A 10,175-nucleotide genomic window follows, 5' to 3' on the forward strand; every position below is an offset into this window, starting at 1 on the left:
TTGCTCTGCAACAACTTCTGTTAGGAGGTGTCCCATTTTTGTCCCAGTCCTTAGTTCTTTTAGGGACCCCTCCCTTTATTCTATAGGTCTCCGTTCAGACTAGCCGAGGACGAAGGCGGGTCTGTTCACAAGGAACAGGCTGCCCGCTACATCGTAGGGATTCAGCTTAGTCTTACTGTAGGGACAGCTTTTCCCATTCTTTCCTTAGTTTATGTTGCAGATCATAACAGTAAGTCCAGCCCCCCCCCAAAAAAAAACTAAAAGGAAAGAAATTCGGGGATCAATATGGTTTCCATCCAGGAGTTGGCTCAACGCCTGCAGGGATTGTCTCTGGAGGTGGCCGAGCTTCACCAACACGTGAGTAGCTGTCCTGGAGCGCATTTTGTGGAACCGAAGATAGGAATGCCTGATATTTTTTATGGTAAACAGCAAGATTTTTTTTCCTTTAAAAATGCTTGTTTGTTATATATTCGTTTGAGACCGAGGTCCTCTGTGAATGAATCACAGCGCATTGGTTTTATTATGTCACTTTTGCGCAAAGAACCACAGGGGAGGGCCTTTTCTCTCCAACCTAATGATCCGTGTTTAAGTTCTGTTGAGGAATTTTTTTCTGCTATGGGGCTATTATATGACGATCCTGATCGAATCTCATCTGCTGAATCAGAACTTAGACGCTTGAATCAGGGGTCAGATGATGTTGAAATTTATTGCACACACTTCAGGAGATGGGCTTCAGAAGTTAAGTGGAATGATTCGGTGCTGAAAAGTTTATTTCTTGCTGGTCTGAGTGAAAGGGCTAAGGATTTGCTAATTGCATTCCCGGCACCTGAGACTCTGCAAGAAGCTATGCAGTTAGCTGTTCATGTGGACAGGAGAATAAGGTCCAGGGTCAATGATGTAAAAACTCCTGTAACTTCAGGTCCTAGTTTCCAGAAAATCTGCTCTGACAGCGGAGAACCAATGGAGGTTGGAGCAATGTCACTCCGCTCTCAAGAAAGACATCGGAGATTCGCCGAAGGTTTGTGTCTTTATTGTGGTAAAGCTGATCATTTGATTAAGTATTGTGAGCGTCGTTTAAGTAAAGAAAAAAAAAAGGTCAGTTACGCCCGTATAGCTTGTTTACGCTCTGCAGGAGTGTTCCTTTCTGGGTGTATTACTCTGCAGGGAGATTTGATTGAATTTCAGGTATTTGTGGATTGTGGTTCAACACTTAATGTGATTGATAAAGGGTTTTTGGAAAAACTTAAATTGAAATCCAAACCTTTGTCATCTCCTATTTCTGTGGTTGCAATTGATAACACTCCTTTGAAATGTATTACTCACCAAACTGCTGCATTTCCTCTCACTATCAATGGTGTTCACCAAGAAATTTTGGATTTGGTTGTTTTGGATAATTTTCCCTCTCCAGTTGTTCTAGGATTGCCTTGGTTAAAACTGCACAATCCTTTGTTGGACTGGTCTACTAATGTGATTAAGTCTTGGAGTCCGAAGTGCTATGATAAATGTTGTAATGGTCGCATTGTGGCTGTGGAAAAAGGGGAATTACCAGTACCTATTCAAGATTTTTGGAGGGTTTTTTTCAGAGGAGGAGTCGCAAGTTTTACCTCCTCATAGGGACTATGATTGCACCATTGAGTTTGTTCCAGGTGCTATTCTTCCCAAAAGTCGCTTGTTTAATCTTACTATCCCTGAAAGAAAGGCCTTGGAAGAGTACATAGAGACTAGCCTGGCTGCTGGTCACATTAGACCTTCTAAGTCGCCTGTAGCAGTCGGATCCTTCTTTGTTAAAAAAAGGACGGCGGTTTACGTCCATGTCTGGATTTTCGTAAATTTAATAAGATTACCGTACGCAATTCCTACCCATTGCCGTTAATTCCTGACTTGTTTAACCAGATAGTGGGGGCCAAGTGGTTCACAAAAATTGATCTCCGGGGGGCATACAATTTGTTACGTGTGAAGGAGGGTGATGAATGGAAAACTGCTTTTAACACTCCGGTAGATCATTTTGAGAATCTGGTGATGCCCTTCGGTCTTACCAATGCACCTGCATTTTTTCAGAACCTTATTAATGACATCCTGAGACCTTTGATTGATAAGAATGTAGTTGTGTATTAGGAAGACATTTTGATTTATTCACCAGATTTAGAGTCCCATTGGCAGAGTGTACGTGAAGTTTTGCAGTTATTGAGTGATAATACACTCTTTGCTAAGCTGGAGAAATGTGAGTTCACTGTACAGAAAATTTTTTTTTTGGGCTACATTGTCTCCAGCGAGGGCTTTGAGATGGACCCTGCGAAGGTTCAGGCTGTGCAGGAATGGCCTAGGCCTATTGGTTTGAAATCTATACAGAGGTTTTTGGGTTTTGCCAATTATTACAGGAAATTCATTAAGAATTTTTCTGTAATTGTTAAACCACTAACCGATCTCACCAGGAAAGGTGCGAATACGACCCAGTGGACTACTAAAGCCATTGAAGCGTTTGAGTATCTCAAAGAGAGGTTCAGTTCTGCCCCTATCCTTATACAGCCTGATGAGACCAAACCTTTTTGGTCGAGGTCGATGCTTCATCAGTGGAGGTCGGAGCAGTTTTGTCTCAGGAGAACAAGGGTGGAGTACATCCTTGTGCCTTCTTTTCGAAAAAAATTTCGGAAACCGAACTGAATTATGATGTTGGAAATCGGGAGTTGCTGGCTATTAAACTTGCATTTGAACACTGGCGTCATTTTTTGGAAGGCGCTAGATTTCCTATTCAGGTTTTCACAGATCATAAGAATTGGATCTATCTGGATGCTGCCAAGCGCTTGAATGCCCGTCAAGCTCGGTGGGCACTTATTTTTTTTCGGTTTCATTTTTCTGTTACCTATATCCCTGGTACTAAGAATATTAAAGCCGATGCTTTATCTCGCAGCTTCTCTCCTACGGTCAGTGCCGAGGAGGAGGAGAGCATTTTGCAGAAAGGAGTTGTGGTGGAGGACGGTGAATATGAAATTTCTCATATTTTGGATTCAAGATGGCATAGAGGGATATTACAGTATCTTGTCTCCTGGAAGGGTTTCGGTCCCGAAGACAACTCCTGGGTAAGGACGGATGATGTCTCTGCTCCTAGGCTTGTTAAAGCTTTCCACAGGAGGTTTCCTGATAGGCCTGGGCCTGGAGGATCCGGAGGATCCTCATAGAAGAGGGGGTACTGTTAGAACCCTCCTGTTAGTTTTTGCTATCTTGTGTTCTGTGGTCACGTGACCAGCTGCCTATATATTCCAGCTCTGCCCTTCTGGCTTTGCTGGACTTCAGTGTTTTTTGCCTGTCTCTCTAGCCAGGTGCTTCGGTGCCTATCTCTGTCTAGTTTGCTTGGTCCTCTGGGACCACTAGTACTTTTTGTCAGTTTGTCTTTTTGCTCTGCAACAACTTCTGTTAGGAGGTGTCCCATTTTTGTCCCAGTCCTTAGTTCTTTTAGGGACCCCTCCCTTTATTCTATAGGTCTCCGTTCAGACTAGCCGAGGACGAAGGCGGGTCTGTTCACAAGGAACAGGCTGCCCGCTACATCGTAGGGATTCAGCTTAGTCTTACTGTAGGGACAGCTTTTCCCATTATTTCCTTAGTTTATGTTGCAGATCATAACAGTATCTGGGCTGACCAGGGTGAGGGTAGATCCAGTGTCCCGAAGTCCCTGGGCCTCCTGCCTGATGTAATTTACCTCCCCCAGATTACATTCCTTCATTGTGACAGTCATTGCATTTTGTGTACTACTCACCACAGGTGACGGGTTAGTCTGCAGATAGTGCCGCTTCCTCTCGGCTGTTGCAGTGAGAACGGGTCTTTGGCTTACGACATTGGCCCAGTGGCACACCAATCCTCGTCCTAGGTTGTGATGTGGGCTAGAACGTTCCCAGCATTCCCTGGCAAAATGCCCCATGCGGCCACAGCAGTTATGGCAGTTTAGCCCTCCTCGCCCCAACACAGACCGAACTTGGGGGCTTGGGAAACCTCCTCCTCTTTGTGAAGTCCAAAATCCCTGCAGACCCTCATCTGGCCGATCCATGGGTCTCGATGGCCTTCCTGTAAAATCCTGTTCCTGACTCGCTAGGACTGTACTTCCACCTTGCTCTGGTCGATTAGCAGACCAATCATCAGTCAATCTTGCAGCCTCATCCAGGCTCAGTGGTTTTCTATCTGCCACCCATTCTTTTAAATTACCTGGGAGTTTTGACATAAATTGTTCCAGCATGACTATATCCATTACATGTTCTGCTTCCCGAGCCCATAGTCCTTCTATCCACCGAGTGCATGCCGTAAATAGTGTGTTAGCAAACTCCCGATGCGTGTGTGCAGCAGGCTTGTTAGTCTCCCGAATCTTCCTCCGGTAGGTTTTCGGCGTTATGGCATACCTCTCTAGTAATGCACTGCGAATGGTAGGAGTAACATTTCTGATCCCCAGAAGACAAATTATTAAAAGCTTCTCTGGCTTTTCCGGTCAGGCCAACACTCAAAAATCTGGGCCAGTCATTAACTGATACCTCATGCATCATACTGAGGTTCTCAAATAACCGGAGATGTTCATCAATATCAGAGGTGTCCTCATTGAACTGTGGTATATCCCTTTACCTTAAAGATGCGGGCCTCTCTCTCGTGTTATCCACTGTCCTCTACAATGGGGCGGGTTGGGGTACTGCTACATGCACATCCAGATATTTGCTTAACACTGCCGCCCGCTCTATCTCCGTAGCCCGATCTCCTAGCGTGTCCAGCATCCGCCTCAACTCAGTCGGTCGATCCTCCACCATCTGGATGACAGCCCTGGGCTTTTGTCCCTCATCCATGTCTGAACTGACCTCCTCGTGGTTGTTCCTGGTCCCAATCGTCCAAGTGTTGCATTAGGGTTGCCTGATTGTCCTCCGGCAACCACTCTAATTCTCTCTCAGAGCAAAGGGCTCTCAGCTCCTCCTTCTTGAGCCTCTTGTAGATGGAGTCTGCCATTTCTTCTGCCAAGTCACCTTTCAGCAACTTTCCCTGGTATGCTGTCCAGAGATAGGTGATCACACCGCTTGCCACCACTTGTAAAGATCTGAGGTTGTGGGTTGTAAGAAATCACCTAGGCAGGTTAGCGATGCAACAATATTTTATTGATCACAGCCATGGTAATAAAGCAATTCCAGATAAATTTCCAAAATACAGTTCTCTCAGTCCTCAAGTTCCCAATCTGGGTTCAGTAGTTCCACTGGCTTTGTATAAGGCCATACTCACTGTCTCCCAACTTTTGGTTGGCCCACAGATTTCGTATCTCCAGCCAGTATAGTCTGTAGCCACAGTCCATGATCCTCTAGACGGCAGATAAAACGATGAAAGCCCTGGTATCCAGTAGCAGCAGTCCTTTTAAGAAAGTGTAAATCCAAATGACATAATCCATAATGGTTACATCCATTCATCCTTCCAAGTCCACGGTCTCCATCCTCCTCCTTCAATCCTTCCACACAACTCTGTAAAACATGTCTCCACTTTCTTCCACTGGGATCAGTCCCCTCCCAGGTCAGAAGTGATCACATCCTCACCCTCAAACATTCACTGTTTGCTAAAACAATGAAGACTATTCTAGAAGCCTTCATCTGAGACTGCATGTAAGACCCCTGTGGTGACGGCTCCACTGTGTCCACAATCCACACACACACAATGAGACCATTGGCAGTTGGAATAATGGACTCCTGAGATAAAGATGAGATTAGTGGAATGCTGGACATTTCACATGTGAATCTTACATACTGACAAGTAAGCAGAACTATATAAAACATAACAAGTAAATCACTAATAAAACATAATAATATTGACAAAAATGGTGGTCTGTTGCTGGAAAAGTATCTTAGTCTTTAGTAAGTGGGCAGCTCCTCACATGAACCAAGTGAAGAAAGGCTCTATGGATGTGGAAGAAGCAGAGGTTGCAAGAAAGGAAGTGCAGAGATTTCAGGAGCAGGTGAAGCAGTTGATGCAGGAGAAGCAAAGGCTGGGGGTCTACACCAGAGAGATAGGGAGCTATCTGCCTTAAAAGGGGCGCTGAAGGATGAAGTTTCTGGACGTGATCAAGACCTAGAACAACTGCGCGAACAGTTCAACCGGGAGCTGTGTGAATCCAAGTAGGAGTTTGGTGAACACATGAGGGAGCAGTAGCAATTCCAGGACCAAGTAAAGCCTCTAATGAAGGAGAAGGAGCAGCTGGAGGACTCTCTGTACCAGAGAGACTGGGAGCTATCTGCCCTGAAAGGGGCATTAAAAGATGAAGTGTCATCACGACCGTGAGGCAGAAAAGATGCGTGAAAATTTCAATAGGGAACTGCAACAAACCAAGAGAGACAATGACGATCTCCTCAAGGTTAAGAAAAAAACTAGAGGATGATAAGGCTGATGCAGAGCACATGCGCCAAGTGATTGAGACCACTCTGCAGGACACCCGTGATAAGAATGATGATCTCCGCAGAAAGATCCTAGGACTGGAAGCTCTGTTGAAGGAGCTGAAGACGTTCTGTAATGATCTCCAGAGGGAAGAGACGTGCCTTAAGGATAGAATCGGCAGGATGGAAGCTGAGCGTAAAAAGATGGAGGAGTCTATCGGAGAAGCTACAGACCAGGGTCAGGAGTCTGCCACTGGAGAAGGGAGGTATGAAGCAAATACCTCCTCGAATAATGCGCGCTTGGATTATTCAGTGGATGTAAGAGCCGAGATCAAGGAGCTCAAGGAGATGCTACAAGCCCATTTGAAGCAAGAGAAGCTTGAGAGACTGGCTGTCAAGAGCTGAGTGGGCGCATTGGAGACAGAGAGGGCTGAGAGAATTCTGCTGATAAAGGAGCAGTTGAAGCAGGAAGAGCTTCCGAGATGGGCTGCTGAGAGGCGAGTACCTGAGCTAGAGGAAGAAGTTTTCGAGCTCAAAGGTCACCTGGCAAAGTACCAATCAGTGAACGAAGCCTCCTTGGAGAAGGAAAAGGGCAAACAAGTTGCGCTTAATCCTTTATACCATGAGACGGTGGACCTGAGGAGAGCTGAGAAAGTGTTAAAAGAAGATAAGTATGGAATGGAAGATGTCAAGAGGAGAATTCTTGAGTTCATAAAGAGTTTAAGAAGGCCATGGGAGGCTGTAAGGTGTACTCAACCTCAAAAGTTAAACAGCTGGTGGTCCTGTCCACAACCGAAGTCACAGTGAAGAGGGTGGGTGTCCTAAGTGATATGCACTGGCGATGTGTTCGCACGAAGCGGATTGTCTGGTTAAAGACGGAACAAGCCATTAGACAACTGGAGCTTATGAGAAAAGCTCAAAGGGATATATATCCGGGTGGTTTTTGAAACAGAGGGGGGGGGGTCAAGAGACCTGATCTCTGTCCTGGGACACCATTAGCCCTGGAAGGCATGAGGCCTGGAGGCCACACCCGGTGATCCTTAAACCACAGCTTTGGCAGAACAGAGCTGATAGAAGCAGCTAGACCCGCAAAGGTAAAAATGGTGCTTGATATGGACATTGATGTTACCTTGCTGAAGACTATATCTGAAGCCAAGCGGCCATAGCTGCCACTGAAAAGGCTCTAAGATATTACATGTGTAACATTCCTGCGAGCCACTGAGATGGACTATGTTATAAGCAGTTTATGTTGTGTAATAAACTGCTGGACTTTAGATTACCGAAAAACGTTGCATGTGTACTTTAATTGACCCGGTGAAGTGAGTGCCCCTCAACATGATCAATAGCGCTACCCCACACACTGTATAGCTTTTCCTCCTGGAGTGTATGATCTGTGGACAATCTCGCTTGATGATGCAAGAATATTCAAGCATCATATGTACATCACATCTATCCTAATACCATCTCTCCATGACCTTAAAATCTTGGTTGAATCCTTCACCTTGCTCATCACTGACTGCACCAAGGTTTTCAGGTAAGTTAGCAAGATGGCTATGAAAATGTACCTTGATGCTCATGTGGCAATCAAGCATCTTGTTGGTCTCCAAGAGCTTATGGACAATTTTGGTGTAATTGTTTGCTCGTGTATTTCTAAGAAAGTCCTTGACAAGGTCTTTGAATAATAACCAAGTATTCTTTTGGAGTTCTAACATTGTTCCAATGAAATGTTCAGTTCATCTTTGATGAGCTGCCAAATCTGCGGACCATCAAAACACACCTGCCTTTATTTTTTCAAATGACAGGCTAGGAATTGCCAAAATTGAAACTTGAAACAGTATTCTTCAGTTGGCAAACTTTATGAGACCCAGTTTCATGTGCAGAGGTGGGAATATAATGTTCTGTCAACAAGTGGCTTATCTAGAATGTTTGGATCACCAGGTTTAAAGGTCAGATTTTGGAGGCCAATTCCTCCCCACCCAATGCTTCTCACTAGCTCTGCTGTCCCACATGCATAGAAAACAAGGATACTTGGTTTATCCACATTGCTGGCCAAGAAGTAAGCAGACTATCTTAAGGTTAACACAGATGATCCAATTGTGTTTGTGATATTGCAACAACTAAATGACTCTCTTTATGTCTCTGTTTTCTTCACAAAGAGAAACTGATTAGCCAATTGGGACTGCACCAAATAAATTGCCACTGAGGAGGACACACTTTAAGCTACACTTTGAGCTATCGATGAACAGTCACCATTTCATTTGAGTCATAGATTGGAAATCTGAATTCCACAATTAAACCAGGTACAGCACAGACCAAAAGTTTGGACACACCTTCTCATTTAAAATTTTTTCTGTATTTCCATGACGATGAAAATTGTACATTCACACTGAAGGTGTCAAAACTATGAATTAACACATGTGGAATTATATACTTAACAAAAAAGTGTGAAACAACTGAAAATATGTCTTATATTCTAGGTTCTTCAAAGTAGCCACCTTTTGCTTTGATGACTGCTTTGCACACTCTTGGCATTCTCTTGATGAGCTTCAAGAGGTAGTCACCGGAAATGTTTTTCACTTCACAGGTGTGCCCTGTCAGGTTTAATAAGTGGGATTTCTTGCCTTATAAATGGGGTTGGGACCATCAGTTGTGTTGTGCAGAAGTCAGGTGGATACACAGCTGATAGTCCTACTGAATAGACTGTTAGAATTTGTATTATGGCAAGAAAAAAGCAGCTAAGTAAAGAAAAACGAGTGGCCATCATTACTTTAAGAAACGAAGGTCAGTCAGTCCGAAAAATTGGGAAAACTTTGAAAGTGTCTCCAAGTGCAGTTGCAAAAATCATAAAGCGCTACAAAGAAACTGGCTCACATGAGGACCGCCCCAGGAAAGGAAGACCAAGAGTCACCTCAGCTTCTGAGGATAAGTTTATCCGAGTCACCAGCCTTAGAAATCGCAGGTTAACAGCAGCTCAGATTAGAGACCAGGTCAATGTCACACAGAGTTCAAGCAGCAGACACATCTCTACAACAACTGTTAAGAGACTTTGTGCAGCAGGCCTTCATGGTAAAATAGCTGCTAGGAAACCACTGCTAAGGACAGGCAACAAGCAAAAGAGACTTGTTTGGGCTAAAGAACACAAGGAATGGACATTAGACCAGTGGAAATCTGAGCTTTGGTGTGATGAGTCCAAATTTGAGATCTTTTTTTCCAACCACTGTGTCTTTGTGCGACGCAGAAAAGGTGAACGGATGGACTCTACATGCCTGGTTCCCACCATGAAGCATGGAGGAGGAGGTGTGATGGTGTGGGGGTGCTTTGCTGGTGACACTGTTGGGGATTTATTCAAAATTGAAGGCATACTGAACCAGCATGGCTACCACAGCATCTTGCAGCGGCATGCGATTCCATCCGGTTTGCGTTTAGTTGGACCATTATTTATTTTTCAACAGGACAATGACCCCAAACACACCTCCAGGCTGTGTAAGGGCTATTTGACCAAGAAGGAGAGTGATGTGGTGCTACGCCAGATGACCTGGCCTCCACAGTCACCAGTCCGGAACCCAATCGAGAATAGATACAATTCTATGCAGATATGCGAGGAGCTAGAGGTAGAGTTTATCCCTCCTCTTTTCCCTTCTATCAAGATATAATCTCATCAGTAGCAGCTGTCATCTCCTATCTCAGTAGTGGGAGAGTATGTCTTCCCTGAATACAATTTTACCTCCGAATAGAGAATTTTAATGACTGATCAATTTGGGCAGAGAAAGAAGCAAATTTTTCTAATAAGAAATATTA

This window comes from Phyllobates terribilis, unplaced genomic scaffold, assembly GCF_046119375.1.
Source record: "Phyllobates terribilis strain yellow unplaced genomic scaffold, ASM4611937v1 Scaffold_4__5_contigs__length_816908805, whole genome shotgun sequence".
NCBI classification, from domain to species: Eukaryota; Metazoa; Chordata; class Amphibia; order Anura; family Dendrobatidae; genus Phyllobates; species Phyllobates terribilis.